Source organism: Vicugna pacos, chromosome 12, assembly GCF_048564905.1.
Source record: "Vicugna pacos chromosome 12, VicPac4, whole genome shotgun sequence".
Classification (NCBI taxonomy): domain Eukaryota; kingdom Metazoa; phylum Chordata; class Mammalia; order Artiodactyla; family Camelidae; genus Vicugna; species Vicugna pacos.
In genome coordinates this window covers 47,731,925-47,751,585 of record NC_132998.1, presented here as the reverse complement: position 1 = coordinate 47,751,585, position 19,661 = coordinate 47,731,925, and the positions used below count along the sequence as shown (strand labels likewise).

At 35.7% G+C, this 19,661-nt stretch overlaps 1 protein-coding gene and 1 pseudogene across 2 annotated transcripts in view; both read left to right on the top strand.

Annotated features, from left to right (window-relative positions):
- The window catches only part of NAV3 (neuron navigator 3), a 309,585-nt gene that overhangs the window by 199,853 nt on the left and 90,071 nt on the right, over window positions 1-19,661 (top strand). The window lies entirely within an intron of this gene.
- LOC107034540 (large ribosomal subunit protein uL11-like) lies at window positions 17,808-18,309 on the top strand (annotated as a pseudogene).

Genomic DNA, 19,661 nt, shown 5'->3' with positions numbered 1-19,661 from the left:
TGAAAGTAAAACAAAAATGTGTATTTGCCATTATAAGAAATAATCTCCTAATACCAGTGGCTTACAATAACCAGTATTTATTCCCTGTGTACAAAACATGCCACAGCTGTGGCTTGACTACTATGGCTTGGCTTGGCTTGGCTTTTTTTTTTTTTCTCATTCCTAAACCCAGGCTGAAGGGGTAGCCCCTATTTGGGATACCTTTACTTAAGAGAGAAAGGAAGAACAAGAAAGCCAGTAGAAACTTGTACTACTTAAAGGATGTGGTACATGTCATATCTACTGAAATTCCATTGACCGAAGAACATATCATGGCCAAGGTCAAAGTCAGTGAGATAGACATGTATGAGCTACAAAAATAGAAGGGAGATAAAATATTCATGAACAGTAATACCATTTACTAGTGGGGTAATTCAAACTACTAGTTTCTGTCCTTCTAAGCGATTGTGGAAAGGATGAGTAGAAATAAAAGGTCTAGTAGAAAGGATGGATTTGAGAAGGACAAAAATGAATTCAGTAAGAAACATATTTTGTGTGGGCTGAACATCCAGGAGCAGATGTCAGACAGGCAGTTTGAAATGGAAAACTGGCACTTAGGGAAAAGGTCAGGGCTGGAGATTTTGAACAGAGCCAAGAACAGATCATTTGGAAACACCTACATTTTGGCAAAAGGAAGTGAAGGATTTAACTCTAAGAAATAGAGTAGCTTGTTCCCAAGTGACAAAAATCCAAGCTCAAAGTAAAATGCATCCTGATAGAAGTGTGGATTGGTGATCCACAATTAACTGACCTAGACTCACTCAGAAAGTAGGTTCTGAGTTTTGTGAATTTATCAGAGAGACAATATGGCATAGAAATTAGACACATAAACTCAGGAGTTCAAGATATGGGTTTACCACTCAAACTTTGTAACTCGTTCAATTTGGGCAAATTAACTTCACTTCCCTAAACCTGTCCTCTGCAAAATGGTAACAATACCATTTACCTTCTAGGATTGTTGAGAAGCTTAAATGAGATTGTGCTTGCAAAATGATGAGATAGCTCCTGACTTATTTGAAATATTGAACTGGTAATAGTAATATTGTTAACAAAATTGCAAAGAGAAAACATTAACTTTAGCTTTATTTACCTTTGGTTTTCTTGAAGTCTTTTCCTGTAGCATATTTTTTTATGTACATGTGTTAAAATTTCTTTTGACAACAGGAATGCCTAGGATGTGTCGTATTAGCCAATTCTATGAAAAAATGCAAGTGAGATTAAATTCAATTGTAAAATGCATGCAGCACTTTGAGTAATAACGATTATTTTTAGGTTCTTTGCGCCCAAATGCTCACTTCTAGTTCCTTGCAAGACTATGGCTGTGCCCTGTGCGTATTTACTGCTACCAATATTTTTATCACATTGAACCTATGAAAGGCTATTTGGACAGTGTTAATACTTAAGCTCTTATGCTTAATAAGAAGTCATATGGTAATGAAAAAATTGGGGGGCATGGAACATTGCTGGAGGACTCTTCCATTTAGCTTGAAGAAATAAATGAAGTAACTCTTGAAAGTTGGCTAGAATTAAAAACTTGGAAAGGTATATTTATTACTGTCAGCCTCCTTGTGGTCCAGATTCACTTTGCGTTTCGTTCTGTACTGTCCCTTCTTTCTGTTGAGGTATGATTTCCATTGGGATCTATCTGTGGGTTGGGGTTATCATGGTTTCATTGGCCATCTTTCATATTAGTGAAAATAATTAAATCCTTTTTAATGAAGAAGATCCCCTTTATGACATTAACACTTTTTCCTATTTTTGAATTAACTGCCTATGAAGTCTTAACAGTTGTCAGTGGGACAATATGTATTCTAGGGCCTGTAACCCAGATTGCTCTTTTATACTATCCTGTGGTTTTCCTGTGAAATGGTTTTCAGTATTTATTTTTTCTAAGCATTGCTGGCCATTTGTTCAACTGCAGGGCTAATTAAAACCCAGACTCCCATATGAGGCTTACAGATGTTACAGAATTAAAGGAAATTAGCTTCAGGTCTGGCAGTGATTTTCTAAAAATGGTTCTGTTGATCTCAGTGAAATCGAGGATTTCTTTGCTAAGCTGCCAAAATACATAAATCTTCTGTGAGAGCTGATTTTGTAACAGACCTTGACATCTATGATCTAATTCTGGAAATCAGACTTTCAACTGAAAATCAACAGCCTCAGGGAGGATTAAAGTTTGTACTGGTATCCACATGTGTATTCTGTCTTGTATTGTGCAGATGAGTTTGGAAGTTATTTGTTATATTCAGAAGGAATCCAAAGAATCTACGTTATCAATGTAACCTCCCTGCCCCAAATTGGAATTCACAGCCAAGAAATGGGTATTTAGAAGATGGAGTTGTGACCTGGATAGGATTTAAAGTGCAGTTTTATATTGTTTTACTTCTTTTTTTTTAATTTAATGACAGCAGTGTTGGTGGGTGGTAAAATAATCTAGCAATGGTCAAGTGGATTTATCATTAAGTATTAGGTCTCACTTTCTTGTCTACTTCTAGAAAGAATAATTTATAAAATGTAGCCTCTAAACTGAATTGTCCTCTTTTAAATGTTTTCCCTATACATTATGCAAAGACTGTTTTAGAATTAAAATAGCCAGCTAATTATTTTTGTAGTCATAGACTTTATATTTAATTAAGGATGTATTTGCCCTAGTTTTGCATATGAACTCCTAATAGAAGATTAATTTGAACATTCACTTATAGATCAACATGATTAATATGAACAATTATTTTTTATTGAAGAAGCAATATAGCATCCTAGGAAGCTTTTGCTAAACAAAAAAATTCCCACCTCTTGTCTAAACACAGTTGATGTTACCATTTTTCTTTTCCAGTCTTTTTTCATATGCATATTTGTATTTACCTACTTGCTAACATGTAAGATTCATTTAGTTTTATATGCTGCTTACTCACTTAACATATAAGGCTTCTTTTGTTGATACTTAGCAATGATCTTTATTTTTACAGCCATACCATTCATGTTATATATAAAATACATTAAAATCAATCAGTGATTCTGAGATGCTTATGAAGAAAAATAAATCTATATATATATATAGCATATTATAAACAAAATATGATGGCATAAAATATAAAATTCATTCAAACACTGTCTCATATCTCCAAAAATCTTTCCAGCAAAGAATAAAATACTATTATTATAGAATGTGTGAATGGATTATCACTGCAAACAATATTATCTCAACTAGGCAAACAAAGAGGGGAGACCCAGTGATCAAATTACCTTTGCAATTTTTATTTTAAAGTTCAGTGCTGTGTGTGAAATGCACTGTCAAGCAAAACTACAGGCGGTGCTCAGTGTCCTCTCTAGAAGAGAAAATCAAAAGTTCTTCATCCCATTTCTTTCTCTTTTTGTTCTCCTCTCAAAAGAGAAAGTCAGGAAGCAATAAAATAAGCCCTCTTATCCAGAACTCTGCATAGATGCGACTGCCCTTGCAAACTCTGCAACTCTCTACATCTTGCTTCTCCTAGGCAGCAACTGCTTGCTTTACAGGGGTCCCTGGAGGATTTGAAGGTGGGATGGCTCCCCAGAATCTGAGCCCATGAGCTGGAAGATGGCTGTGTGTCCCAGATCACCACATGGTGGAACCCAAGACAGACACGCTGTACTAGCAAAGATGGGCTCCAAGAAAACATTTATCTTATAACCCCCAAACAGCTTCTCTTACTGGCATTTGGATTAAGTGTTTTAGCTTTTGACCTTTCATAAGAAACTGTGTAGTTCATAATTAGGAACTGTGCTTTGATCTCTTAGAACCTGAGATTATGAATGCATTCTATTCCTCATACATTTTGAGATCAGCATGATAGGCATGTTTGTGTGTTGCACTCTCTTTGCAAATATGGCAGGTCTGGTCATTTAAATTTGTGATTTGGTCAACTAGCTTATTCTTCTTCCACTACCACTTCCTTCCCCCACCCCTCCCCCCAAAAACCCTTACAGAGTTCAACCTGTTTATAAGCTCAGATTTCTTCCCTCTGAGGTTTAATTCAGGTGGACAGATTAAGCTAATATAGGGGTAATATATTGGAAAGAGATAAATGCTAAACCATATGGGGAGGCCACAGTTATTAGTAAAATATTCAGCTGAACATGTTAGCATAGCTGACAAACTCCAATTTTATTTAGCATATTAAAAGAACCAAGGCACTTGGCCTTGGTTAAACAGTCATACTGGCGTTGCTGATTTGTCAAAAAATAAGCTATAAATATCCAGAGTACTTAGCCTTTTCAAAGATATACTACATTTGGTTTTCCAAAGGTTTCCTTTCTCTAGTTTCCTTCGCTTATTTTTAAGATGAAATAAGCTTCATCTCAGTTGTTTTATAAGCTTAGATAATGGTTTTTAGGTTTAGCATGGTGAATGGCTTTTGAAATTTTAATCCTCTTTGAATGCACAGTTAGTGATAGGCTCAAGAGTGCAAATTAGGACTCGAGTTATGAGGAGAGATACTCGTTTTATAGGAAGCTGGTTCCCGTCTCCTTCCTCGCTATATGTAGTTTGGTACATGTGGTCACCAGTATGTGTGTCCATCCTACTTGGCAAAACTTGCATAGCCATTCAGTCTAACTCATTTAATAAAAAATAATTTCAGATCCCAGTTGCTTCAGTGTATCTATCTAACCTTCACCTTCCATTCTTCTTTAGCTTTGGCCTTGATTTCCTGCCTGGCCAGGATCTTCAGTCTCTCTGCGCCTCTGCTCTATCTTCAATATCTATTGAAAATTACCCATCTCTCAAACTCTGGTTTAAGTTCTCTACCTTCTGCTTTGCACTGCTTGACTTTTATGTGATTTTGTTTACTTATTTTATGAATTCAGCTCTATCACCTTTTTGCAAAATCAGAATCATTATCTAGATGTTTCCTTATCTTGGATCTCCATGGTCTCCATATCAAGCAGTGACTACTGTACTGTATACACCGGCCCCTCCAAAAAATATTTTGGAAGTTGAATTCAATTGCAAGTGTTCCTACATCCATATGTCTTTAGTTTCAGTACCGCAAATAAATGTGGACAGTATAATATTAAGCAATGGAAAATTCGAAGGTGTTAAGAAATTTATCCAAGATTCTAATTTAAGCTTATCTGAATTTTAACATTCTGCTACTAACGGTAACCGCGTTGCCTGAAGATGCCTGTTAGATCTCACCGCAGGAACTGTGCCTTCAGTGATCTCTAACTGTTAGATTAATATAAAGTATATGATGAGTGAGCTTTCTGGAATATTTTCCCAATGATCTTGACACTATTGACATTAAATAGAGGTTTGTTGTCAGTCTGTTGTGAACTTTATTACACAGTAACCCTGGGCACTTCTTTTATAGTTCTTCTTAAAATTACCACTACATATGTTTTTAAATTTTGTCCAAAACAAAAACTGCTGTGGTTGATACCCCTGATCACTGTCTTTATGACGTATCTTTAAAGTGATAAAGAAGATTCTTTAATAATTGCTTTCACATTTCTAAAACTCATTGATTTCAGAGATGAAAGTTAAAAAGATGTGAAAATGTCTCTTCATGGGATCCATCCTTTCACTTCCAAACTCTAACAATAAGAGTGAAAGATAAATGGTATCTTGGCAAGTGTCAGAGCTGGTTCTGTGTTTTGTGTGGAGGTGTGTGTGACTGTGAACATATCCAAAGAAATACTAATTTAGCTTTTTACTCAAGTGGCTATTATATTGTAAAATGACATAATATAATTGAAGCGTGCAGTTTACATTTTAAGATGCCTTTTGAAATACAACAGATTACTAACCTAGCTAATTAAAGAGCGCCTTCCTGAGAAATGTGCTTGAAGTGTTACAGATCATAGAAATAACACCCAATGATCCTTATTGATGTTTTGATATATAAAAGTTCATCTGAAGTTTTAACCTTAATTTGTAAACAATGTTAGCTTTAGAAGAAGATTCCTATAGGTTCTTTGGAGATGCATTTTTGGCCCTTTCTTGTTAAAATGCATTGTTCTCTGATTAATTTTGATAGCTTTTAAATTGTTTAAAATTAGTAATTCAGAGATGATCCTATGATAGTCCCCATCACTTAGCAGGTTCAACAGATGAAAACTTAACTCGAAATGTTAAGTGAAAACAGTGTTTAATTTTAATTAGAGTCTTGCAAGTCATTCATCTGCTCATTGGCTGTATTTCTTATTATTCCTCCTTTTCTTCCTTTTTGAGTTTTCCTTTTAAAACCTGGACAAAATACAAAGAATCAATATTTTGCTTAGTCCATTCTCAAAATACCACTTCCTTATTCTAAGTTAAAGAGCAGTCATAAGGTAAGAAAGAAAATGGTAATTTAATTTTCTTAATATTTTTCAGCCTGCAACATTCATTCATTATTATTCCAGCAAATATCCAAACCTAATATATACAAAACACTGGGGATATAATAAAGCAGGGCACAGATTCCAAATTGCCTGGATTTTTGCCAAATTTCTTGAATTGGTCGAAAGTTCACATTCATCTTCAAGGCTATTTTAAGTAACACTGCAAATCTGTACCTGTGTAAATTGGACGTCAGGGAGGCATGGAGAGGTCAATCCTATATGAAATAGTTGGCTTATACTGAGGGACTGTTATAGTGTATAAAATAATACATCTTTATGCATGTGCTCATGCTTGGTATCGTAATATTTTTCTAATGCTAGAGAAAACTCATTTCACCCTTTGAAAGTATTTATTATTTTCCCAGTTGTTTCATCCATTTTCACTTGGGCCTTAAACCATTGTAGGGAGAGCAGACATTTTGTTTCTTCCTGTTACATAGTACAGAGTAAGATATATATTTGGCTTTCATATACTGATTAAGTATTAGCTGGTTGGTTGGTCAAATCCCCAGAGAAACTTGTCAAGTCATGTCTACTTCCCACAGTTAATTTCCATTTGGTCAAACCCCAGGGGCCTGGATTTTGCTCCTTTCATCTTTCTAGACTGAGTAAGCACCTAGAAAATCCTTGGAGGATGAATGAATAAATGAAAGTAGAAATTATTTCATAAACAATAAGTATGATTCATTGAATAGCATTTTCACGTTTCTGTGGCTAAATCTATGACTGCCTGTTGTGGGAACAAACACATTCAGGGGTAGGTTTAACATAATGCATTCTTAGTTTTCTGTTGTTTGACTAAAAATAAGCTAAAATTCAGGTTCTCAGTTACAGATATGTACCCATCTATCTTTTCTATGCATCCTATCTGCTTATTGAGAACACAGTCTAATTTTTTTTATTATTTTATAACAGCAGTTAGTATGAAGCCTGGAATATAGAAAGTGTTCAGTAAACCAAGAATGGAATAAAAGAACAGAGGAGGCATTTTATGTTTTGATTAAGAAGTTGGAAGTACTCTTAAATCTCATGGTATATGAAGGTGTGATGGAAGTAATACAATAAATCCAAATATAATGTTTAGAAATAAAACACCCACCACTATGGTATGAAGATTTGCAGAGCACTGTGAAAGCTGTACGGACTGGAGGCCGTAAGTTCTCTGTGTCAGTTTGGCAGAACACAGGGGCTCTAGGGATTAACAAAACAAAACAAAAAGCAGCGGAGCACTGAGCAGGAAAATAGATAAGCTTCTTCTTTCCCAGTAAACATTATTTCCTACCCCAAATTATCTTTCCTTTAGAAAAGGAGATATATTTATTCCAGAGCATATTCAAAAGATGGTTGTTTCCTGAGACAAATCTTAAAAATAATAACAATTATTTTATTTTATTTCTATCTATATGTTAAGGAGAAATTCTAAACCAATTTTAAATGCAATTGGAAGATCAGATGTTCATGCTATGTCCATTCATTTAAGAGTATCTATCTAAAAACATTGTGAAGATAAATGTTGGTGAAGTCTTGAGCCAGGTGGGAATTTTCTTCTAATGCAGCGAGGCAGTCTGCTTGTCCTTTATCCCTGAAGCAATCTGGAAAATATGAACTTCAAATGTATAACATTATGTCCAGGTTGTTAAGTAATGGGCTGTTTATTTTTCATTGAAGTGATTCAATGAATGTAATGGTATATAGCATTTTAATGAGAAGAAGGAAATTCCCCAAATCAAGAAACTGTATTTGAAAAAGTACCAACAATTACTGAGACGACTGGAAATTACATATTTAAACTTTGAGGATGACATTAACCCTATCATGTCACTGTTAACATCCTAAAACGTCTGATCCTTCAAGGTCATAATTATAACACTTTGTAAATATACAATTATAAATGTGTACTATTTTCATTATTGTTTTTAGAAATCCCCCAAGGATATGATGAAGAGTAAACAAAAAGTATTTTTTTGTAATTACCAGATTATAAATCAGAAGCATATAACACGTACAATGTCTTGCACATGAAATATATTTTACAAGTGTTTTTTTTTTCTGTGGTGGGGGAAGATAATTAGGTTTATTTATTTATTTATTTCTGGAGGAGGTCCTGGGGACTGAACCCAGGACCTCATGCATGCTACGCATGCACTCTACCACTTGAGCTATACCCTCCCCTCCTTACAAGTGTTTCTTGATATGATACATACATAATTGTTGTGTTTCATACTGTGCATCTACTCTGTCAATACTTCAGTCCCAGAGAGCCTTGCAAGTTCAGGAGGCTTCAGAGGAAGATATTCTAGTTACTGAAAGTGACTTCTATAAACTTCCTCAGTCGATTCAAACTCAAGTAATAAAGGAAGAGTATGGATAAAAGAAGATATGAATGCACATGTTTGTAAACACAACTGAAGGGTTCCTGATGTTCTCAGTTCGCTCCTCCACTCAAAGAGCCCTGGCCCCAGGGCCGGCACAGATGGGAGAGTTCTGTTTGTGGTTCCCTTAGTCTAATTCCCACTTGACTTTCGTAGAGTGGGACAAGCAATGACTCTAGGAGACTTCTTTCATATATTTGGGCCCCTCAGTAAAACCTAGCTACTTCACATAGGGCTGAAGCGAAGAAATTGAGATGTGTCGTAATGAGACTGAATGAGATCACCTAGGGAGTAAGTATTGTTTAAAAAAAAAAATTAGTGGAAAGACTTGGCTTAGGAATGCCAGAATCTGCATCTTTTGCCTCATGTGCCTTCTTCCTGGACTCAAACCAGTCTTTTATGTGTTAACGTATGAAAAGGAAAAAATTTAACCAAGTTGCTGCATTTTATTTTTCAGAAGTATTGTCTAAAAGACAAAGAGAGACTGAGGGCTTGTAATTTTTTTAGCTTTCTGAGAATGAAGTCCCCCAATCTTGTTTAAATCTATTGGTATTGTAACCTATGATATTTGTACATATTTACAAAATTTATTATACATGTAACCAGAAATCTGTCCATAACTACCTTCAAGGAGATCACATTCCAGTGGAAAACAAAGGTAAATGAAATAAGCAATATGGGTTTGGTGACAGAAGTGTGATAATGAGCATTATAAGTATTTGAATTGGATACTCACAGAATGTAGAGGAAGGTTATTTAAGAACCTTGAGTAGAAAGATTTTTGAGAAGGGATATAGTTTAACGGAAGACATTCATTCATAACAGTCTGGGAAGAATATATGTATAGAGAAATACACTAAAGAATGCATAAATTCATGACATTGAGAGAACACTTTCTAAAGTTCAAGGTACCCCACATGGCTGTATGTAGAGAAGCAGTGGGAAATGAGGCTAACAAAGATCAGACCTTGAAGAGTCTTTGTATCACGCTAAGTTCTTGGTAATTTATTCTGGCCTTTTGGAGGATACGTTGGAATCCCAGACAGAGGCAGAGATAATAATTAGCAGATAGCAGTACTAGTCTCCTGGGAAGTGATGAAATCTTTAATTAAGACAATGACCATGAGGGTGAAGAGATGTAAATGGAGAGAATATAGATCAGATTGAGCTTGGTGACCAACTGGATATAGGTTGAGGTTATCAAGATGGAGAAATCCAGGTTTTTGTCTTGGGCAAGTGTTCCATGACAGTATTCAGGATGGTCATATATGATTACATCGGTTGTATGCTATCCAAATACACACAGCTGAGTGACTGTGGAGCTAAACTCCAGACCACACTCTGCTTTCAAAGCCATGCTCCTTTGGAGCTATAGAAAGATACTTGCTATGGAGGATTCTGACAGTCCTAGAAGTAACTCAGATGGAATATTGGAAATGCAGTAGATTTGGTTTAAACACTACTGAAAAAATTCATTTTCTGATCCTAACATTTTAACTCATACTGCCCTGAGAAGAGTATTCCATGTATCTATCTTATTACTGAAGCTCAGACAAGACAGTATTAAATCCACTATGTAGAAAAGAGAAATACAATTCTCAAGATCAGTCTCATGAATCAGCACCACATAGACACACCCCAACCACTTATCTGAGTTCCTCCAAGCTCATAGACTAAAATCTAGTTCTCCTCTCTTGAGAGGAGCCAGGAGTAACATCATAACCTGCATCCCAGACTACCTGGAAAGGACTTGCTTTTCTCCACATCTTCACATCATTCTGTCAGTCAGACCTTTCTAGTTGCCCTCACCACGTCCTGGGAAATTGACTTCTGCTCAAGTGATATAAATGCTCTCTACTTGAGATGAAAGACTGACCTATTTGCTAAAATCCTTTTTTGTTACGGAGTATCACATTTTTTCTCCTGTTTATGTTCTGAGCCTTTTGAACTCCTGTAAATCCACTAACTCCCGACTGTGCTGGGACTCAGTGACCTTGCTCTTGCTCCTGTTCTGCTCTGACTCCTCTTTGAGTCTGCCCCAACTTCCCTTTGCCTGCCTGAGGTGAGAGATGGTCTGTTTACCAACCACTGTCTCATCTTTTAAGCGTCACCTTTTCTGAATCCTCCATTCCTGCTGGGTGGAACGAAAGATAAATCTGCTCGTATTTTATGATCCAGGGTTAGCAACAAGAATCTATGGACTGAAATCTTCATCCGAAAGGAAACAGACATCAAATAGAAGTTACTAAGCAGGGCTCAGAAACACAGAGACCAGGGTGTAGGAAGTGAGAGAGTAGGCTAGAAGCAGCTGGTAATGTTTCAGACCTGGACATGGTTTAAGAAAAGCATCAGCGATGAGTTGGTGCCTGGGAACTCTCAGGAGATGGAGACACCTGTCAGGGTCATGTTGTCACCACAGCCTTGCTTTTAAGGTCCTTTTCCTGTCAAGGCAATTCCTGTCATTCTTGTACTTTTTGTTCTTCTATATCCATACATTCGACACAAGGAGACAGCGGTTGGCTGTTTGTGATGGGAAATAAAAATGGCCATTTTGAAAGTGAGCCAGGCAGATCTGCTGCAAGTTTTCATTGTTACTGCTGCCATCTGTTGTCCTTCAGTGCTGGGATGTGAATTTCCTGGCAAACGTCTCTCTAATTCTGAACTATCTTTTACCCCTTCTTAAAGATGCTCACTCACTGGAGTGGCTTTTAAAGGAATGTTCTTTTCCAAGGCAGCGTTCTGAACGTTTTCAGATGGAAGAATCAGGAGTGTTTTTATGTAACATATCTTATGTATCTCAGAGCAAAAATATTTCTTCATTGTTAATAGTATTTCTGTCTTAAAAATATCTTATTGAATTCTTATTACTTGAAGGTGTGCTATTTCAAGCAAGATAATACAAAACAGATTTCTGTTTTCAACCTTGTTTGTGGCTAGGTCTGTAGCTAAATTGTTGGGTTTTATCTAAGTTCTTTTACTTCCACTAACGTTTCTCTTTTCACTGAACCTTGGAATTATAGTAACTTGGAGGCTTCTGTTCTTCTGAAAGAAATAGCCAATGCCAAAAGTATTTCAAGTGATAAAGGGAATTTTTAAGAGGAGAGAGAATTTATCTGAGTAATAGTAGTTATTAGTAATATATTAGTAATAATAGTTGATTAAGTAAAATGCCTATAACTGAGTGTTCAGATATTGAAAAATAAGTGTGAATTTCCAAAAGTGAGAATTCCACATTTTCTACATTAGAGCAAAATTTACATCTCTACAATATCTTACTGATTTCTGTATTCTCAGTATCTGCCATAATGATACCATTCAATAAATGTTTCATGCACTAATCAGTGAATAAAGCTATGCATGGTAATAATTTTTAGAATAATAGCTAATTACTGTAATTTTGAGAAGTTTTTTTCAAAGGCTTGAATTTTATTTAAATATATTTTTTAAGTTGTAGTCTTTAGTCTTAAAAATAAAAAAAATCCTGAACCTCACTGTAATAGAACAGTTTTCGGTATCACTGCAAAAAAAAGTAGGTCAGTGGAGCACATCTGATGATCATTTAAAAAATAGTGTATATTAAGACTTAAAGTGAACCATAATAATAAACAGAAAAGAATAGTTATCGGTAAATGATCTCTATGAAATTCACTAGCTGTTTGTTAAGAAAAATAGTTTCTTACTTTATCATAACAGTGGAATATAAAAAGAACGGAGGAGAAATCAAATTATATGCGCAAAATTTCCTCGGAGAAAATGTAGAAGAAAAGACCAAAGATTGATCTTTTTGAACCCTATTCATTAAAAATGTAATTAGTAAAAGTGAAAACCAAGAAATAGATTGGGAAAATATATGAAACAATTTTAATATGTAAAAATCTAATACAAACAAGTTATTTAAACTCTGTTGGAAAATTATGCAAAGGACATAGCTTATGGGTATAAATATAGCTAATAAACCTATAGAAAAAAATGTAATCTCACTTTCAATTTGATCAGTTTAATTAAAACTATAGTAAGCAAGTATTTCACATTTCAGAATGTTTGAATTACTGACAGAAACCACATACCTGAAAGTATCCAAGGTTTTCTAAGATTGGTACTCAGATGACTGGCAGGAGTATAAAGGGATGTGTTCTTTAATTTTTATATTGTATCTGCTGTGTATCAAATGTTCATATCTTGTGAATCACAAATTCTCTTTATAGGCATTTATCCTAAGAAAATAATTGCAAATGTAACCTGAATATTTATGTGCAAACTATTCATTGCAGTATTATTTAAAACAATAAGAAAATCGTAAAGTATTTCATATATCCAAAAACATAAATGGTAAAATATATAATAATTTATATATAATCATGTCAAAGAAATTTTAAGGATATTAAAAATCATTATAAAATAATACAAAATAAATGAATAAGGTACCGGCAGATACACAGTCTGGCATAATCAGCAAGGTCTCAACCAGGTAAATTTACATATATATGTGTAGTACCTCCAGAAAATGACTGGGCAGAAATCACAAAATGTTACTGGTGGCTACCTCTAGGGAGAATTACAGATGAATTACTTTGTCTCTTTTATATATTTCTGGACTTGCAAGCTTTCAACAATGAACGCATACTGGTTTTTTAATTAATATAAGATATAACAGACACCAGATGGACCGTAATGAATCCAGAGTTAGCTTTCATATGAGTTATATGTTATATTCTCAGCTTATCGCTAATAGAAAACCTTTAAATAAACTTGTACATATATCAACCATATTACAGCGTCTTGAAAATGGGCTTTGAAATAAACTAGCAAGACTATAATAAGCATCGTCCCAGTAGTGTGTTTCAGCAAAATAAATTTCAATAAGATTATTTTATCTCTTGTGATCAGCCCATGTAACAATAGAAACAAAAGTAGATGTTTCTTATCTGCCTCAGATATCATTAAAACATAAAAATCTGCCTGACCGCATAAATTCATTTCAAGCTAACATCATTCATCACATTTAACCAAATCTACCTAGGGCTTTCTTTTATAAAGAACAAGAGCTTTTTATCTTTTGTTTCTCTTACCCTGACTGATTCCACGACAGAATAACTAAATAGTCATTATTTGTTTTCTAGAGAAAAGAAAAGGGAATGAAAATGTCAGTGCATAGAGGTTATTGATTGCTCTTAACCCAAAACCCACACACTATTAATGGCAGTCTCTATAAATATTTCACAGATAAATATATAGCATTCTGTGTACACTAAAAATAATGACAGTGGAAAGACTTTAAACCTTATATTTACATGAAGTGCCAGTTTTGTCAAGAGTTATACACGTAAACTTTGATATAGTAAACTCATAAAAGTTTCTCATAATATAGAAAAATGATGGTACTGTGTACAAACAGAATTTAGAATTAAAATTACGTTGTGTGTCCTGCTGATGAATTCTTTACTTTCCAAAATTCTGTTCATGCCTCTATTGACAGTAGAAACTACACAAGAAATCTAGATTGTTGTTTTTTCTTTTTTACCACATTCCAACTACAAGAAAAATTTCTGTATTCTATCCTACCTACTCACTGAATTCTTCTGACACCAAATGTTTGGGGTTTTTCCCCCCACACTAAACAATTCTTCAACACAGCTGAATGTCCTTTAATTCAGTTTAGCTCAATGCTGTCACTGTGTACTTGGAGTTTGCATCAGATCTCACAAAGTTAAGGACTCAGTCCCATTACACTGCCCCCCAATTTAGGTGCTAATTGCAAATCCAGGCCTTCAGTTCCCATGTCCCCCTTCACAGGTTCAGTAATTTGCTAGAATGGCTCACAAAACTCAGGGAAACATTTACTTTATTTACTGGTTTATTATAAAGATATGACAAAGGATACAGCCAGTTAAGAGTTAACCTAGGGCAAGGTATAGAGAAGTGACTTGGAACATCCAAGCCCTCTCTTGGGGTGCCACCCTCCCAGCACCTCCATGTGTTCACCAGCCTGGAAGCTCTGTGAACCCCATAATCTGTGGTGGTTTTTTTTTTTTTTTTGAAGGCTTCATCACGTCGGCGTGATACATTAACTCAATCTTCGGCCCTCTCCCTCCCAGAGGATGGAGATGTGCTGGGGTTGATCAATAAATGATCTACTCTTACACAGTCACATACTGAGGGCTTTATCTGTGATACATTCACTCACTACAGCACGTAAATGTGCAAAGAGTTATAAATTGTGGTTAAAAAAAAAAAAAAGATGACTGGGCTGGGCTGTCCAGGAGCCAACCAAGTGTTGCCTTATCAGAACAAAAGATGCTCCTATCCCCCAGGAAATTCCAAGGGATTTGGAAGGTCTGTATTAGGAACTGGAATCAAAGACCAAATATTAGAGCAAAAGGTGATCCTAGCATGCCCATCACTCAAGAAATTATAAAAGTTTTAGAAGCTCAGTATCAGGAACTGGGGGCAGAGACCAAATATGTTTCTCATTATCTCACATCAACCAACAGCAAATCCTGTCATTTCTACATCCATCTATATCTTGAAACTGCCTTCTTTTAATGTACTTGTAAGCCCCTCCTCAGACACTGAAGGATGTTGCAATAGCCTCTTCCCTGAGCTTCCCACATCTACTCTCTCTTGCCTCTGAAATAGTCATAACACTAAAATAGTACTTTTTTAAACCTGTATCTGCTCGTGGCATGTGACTGCTTAAAACGATGTGATGCATTTATATTGTACTTTTCAGGAGCTCTAATTTCTTAACATTGTCTAGACGATCCTTCAAGGGCTGGCCCCTCCCACCCTCCCAGTCTCAGAACTGACACTTTTCCCGGCCTGCTGCTGCGCTCATCCCACTGCCCCTTGACCTTTGTTCCTCCTAGGTCTTCACACTAGCTGTCTTCCCTTCTTGCATTCCTGTCTTCTCCACCCGTTTCACAGATGGCTTTCCTTTACCCTTCAGTTGTCTACTTAATGACTGTTAAGTCATTTGTGACTGTGTAAGAGTAGATCATTTATTGATTTACCCCAGCACATCTCTATCCTCCTCAAAGAGGCCATTCTCAGACTTAGTAGGTCCTCCTCACTGGTCTTTCCCCTCATATAATCGCATTGATTTTTTTAACCACGATTCATAATTATGTGCATATGTGTTAGAATGAGTGAATGAATCACCGATTAAGGCTGGAGTTTGTGACTGTAGGGCAAGATCATTATTAATTTATTCCACAAACATTTAAGAACCTGTCATGGGCCAGATGCTGACCTGAACACTGAAATTATAAGAAAGAAGGCACTCTGCTCTCAACCACAATCCTGTGGCTGAACCCCCTTTGTAAGCAGATAAACTGCAAGACTATGGAAGCACACTCACAGTAAATGCAGATATGGAGGAGTTAACACCTCCTCGGAAATCACGGAAGGATTCATAGAGGAAACGACCTTTCAACTGGAGTCTAAACCAGTTACTCAAACTCCACTGTTGCACAGTTAACGAGCAGTGAAAGGACAAAACACCTTTGAAAGTAGAAGGGAAGTGTTCTTTTTTTAACTACAGTCAAAGCCATATTCATTTTATAGATTGAAAGGATTGTTTTTAACTTAAAATCATTTTTTGTATATTGATGTTGTTATATACTTAGTTTTTTTTGATTCTAAAGCCTCTTTTAATGACTTGTTCTTTTTTCCTCGGTAATAAAATATTTTTCCAGGGAAATGCTGAATAAATCATTGTTGAAATACACTCCATTGCTTTCTGTCAATGACCCTGAAGTAATGTAGAATTTACACTTCAGTGGTTACAGTGCTCAAACTTCGCAGGTAGTGTATTGTGTTTGATGATAAATATATATATATATATATGGCATAGGTCTAAGTGGTTTGTGCTCATTTAGTTTGGAGGAAAAGATCATTGACTTAACATTATTGGTACCAAAGCCTAGACAGTTGATTCTCAGTATTTTTTTAAATATTAATTGCAAAGGTGATTACATCTAAATAATATTTATAAAGATACCTCTATCTCGTTATGTGTATTATTTAAATTGGCATAAACAATGGAAATGGAAAACAAAGCTACACTGGAATGTGATAGGATTTTTTTAAAGTGGTGCATGTATTTTCTTAGGTAATGTTATTTACTTTTCCCTTAGAAACAGAAAGCAGCACATCCGGAAGTTTCTACCCGTAGTATTATGGACAGCTACGGAGGCTTCATTTTTCTTTTTGTGAAATAATTATTTGCCTTAAGAAATATTTAGCAAAATTCTTAGAACTTGTACTTTACCGTGTATTAATATGTTTGCCAATTTTTAGGTTGGGAGAGGACAGATTATTTTTCTCACTATGACTCTCAGATTTTTCACGTTGGCCTCTGACCTACCAATGAAATGTTAGGAGTTTGCAGCTCCTTTCCTTCCAGTCTCTAGATTTTTTTTTCTGTTTCTGCTACTTCACTTACACCTTAAAAAATTCCCATGTTACAATAGACACTTGTGGAGTAAATGGAAATCCCCACACTCGTCTAAGAATCAGCAGTGTCTAAATATATCCAGTGTATCATCCTCTGTGTTTGTTCAAAGTCCATAGGTCTCAAGTACTGGAATGCACAGTTTAGTTACACTATCTACATTATTTCCTAAGGGCAAACTCAACTCCAGAATTTGCATTGAAATTATATTTTAAAAATGTTGAATTTGCTTAACATTTTTAAACTCTCTGTCTTCTTAAAGTTCTTGCAATTGGAACCAAGGATAGATGAACTTTAATTTAGAATTCAGAGTGGTGGTGTTGTGGGAAAGCATTTAGGACTTGATTCAAGACCTGTCCAAAAATTCTGAGTCATCTCTAGAGACATAAGTGGGAGTGACATCCACAAATCTAAAGCAGTGTAAAATCATCTCTTCACGGTTGGTGAGATAGAGTCCAACTAGGCGGTTACTGTCAGCCTTAAGAATTGGGTGGAGCTTTTGGCTTTTGGCTTGGAGGAGGCCAAGGTACAGCTTGCTTTCGTCATCCCAAATCTGGGTTCACCCAACACCAGCCTCCTCCCCCATGCTGCCTAAATGCAACCCCAACAAGATCAAAGTCATATACTTGAGATGCATTCACTGGTGGGGAGGTCTGTGCCACTTCTGCCCTGGCCCCCAGGATTGGCCCTCTGAGTCTGTCTCCAAAAATGGTTGGTGATAACATCACCAAGGCAATTAGTGATTGGAGGGGTCTGAGGATTGCAGTGAAACTGACAATTCAGAACAGACAGACCCCGATTGAGGTGGTACCTTCTGCCTCTGCCCTGATCATCAAAGCCCTCAAGGAACCACAAGAGACAGAAAGAAGCAGAAAAACATTAAGCACAGTGGAAACATCACTTTTTGATGAGATTGTCAACCTTGCCCAACAGATTCAGCAGCAATCTTTAGCTAGAGAACTCTCTTGAAACATTAAAGAGATCCTGGGAATTGCCCAGTCTGTGCACAGCCATGTTGATGGCCACCACTTTCACAACATCATAGATGACATCGAGAGTGATGAGGTGGAATGCCCAGCTAGTTAAGAACTACAAGGAAAATGATTTAACAAAGGGTTATTTGACAACCAATGGGGAAAAAAAAGAATTGGGTGGATATTACAAGGATCATGCTGAATGAAAGAATGAAGTCAGCTGGGACCCTGGGGGAAGATGTGATGCTGTTTGAATACAATGACAGACGTCAGGCACTTGGTCCCTAGTGCTCAGCAGCACTGGCCTAAGAACACTCAGATACTGACAAACATTAAATATCCATAGTTACGTTTTCTAAATAACAGTACAACATATAATCAAATAATTCAGAAAGATACATGAACATTATTTATATGGCTATTTCTTATTTTTACTTTTAATAAAACAAGCTAATTAAATAGTATATTGTTCAAAGTTTAGGACTAAGAAGGTGTTTTTTTATAGAAATCAGATAGTATCACCTGAGTAGACAGCATTTTCCATGATTGTGGTTGAAGTAGGGTTGAAACAGAATACACCTAAAGTGAGCATGTTTGTTTCTTTCATGGAATATATAATGAACTTGAGATTGAGATTACTGTTGAATGCCTGAAGTGTAAGAATTAGTATTTATTGAAAGAAAATCTCTCTGTTATATATATATATATATATATATACATCAGTAGCACAGTTGACCTGGCAATGTAAACTGTCAAAGAGCCTGATTGAATACCTGCTATATGAAGTATGGCTCAGCCAAAAAATAGGAGTGTCTTGAAAAATTACCTACAAACGGGACTAGCATTTTCCTCTGGAATTAGTTTTAAATCTGTAAACTTATTTTAATAATTATTGACTTAAAATTTCAGAATTCATCAACATAAAAAGCATAAAAAAATACTCAGAATATATAACACATTTGTTTTTAAGTAGGTCTGCTTCTAAGTGTAACCCCAAGTGTGAAGATGGGGGTCAGAGCCACAAATGCACTACCAGAGAAATAAAATAGATCTCTGGCCACACTGAGTTATTAAATATTAAAATGTAAATAGTAAAAGGCATGGCAAGACAATCCTTTTCTTCTTAGAATAATTAATAATCTAGTGTAAATCCAAATTGTACTTTCCAGTCGGTTCACTGGCTACGTGTTTTTCCTTTTAACTTTACATACAATGATTTTTCCCCCTACGGTTCTGAGTTTTGACATATGCCTCAAGTCATGTAATAGCCACCACAAATCTTCCTACACTCTCAGCCACTGGCAGTCACTGATCGATCCTACATATCTATAGTTTTGTCTTTTCTAAAATGCCACATAAATGGAATGTATGTGAATATACTTAACAGCTTTATTTATAGTATTTCAAAACTGGACACAATCCAATGTGTAAATGTGAGTTATGTGGATAAGATGCTCAGATTCG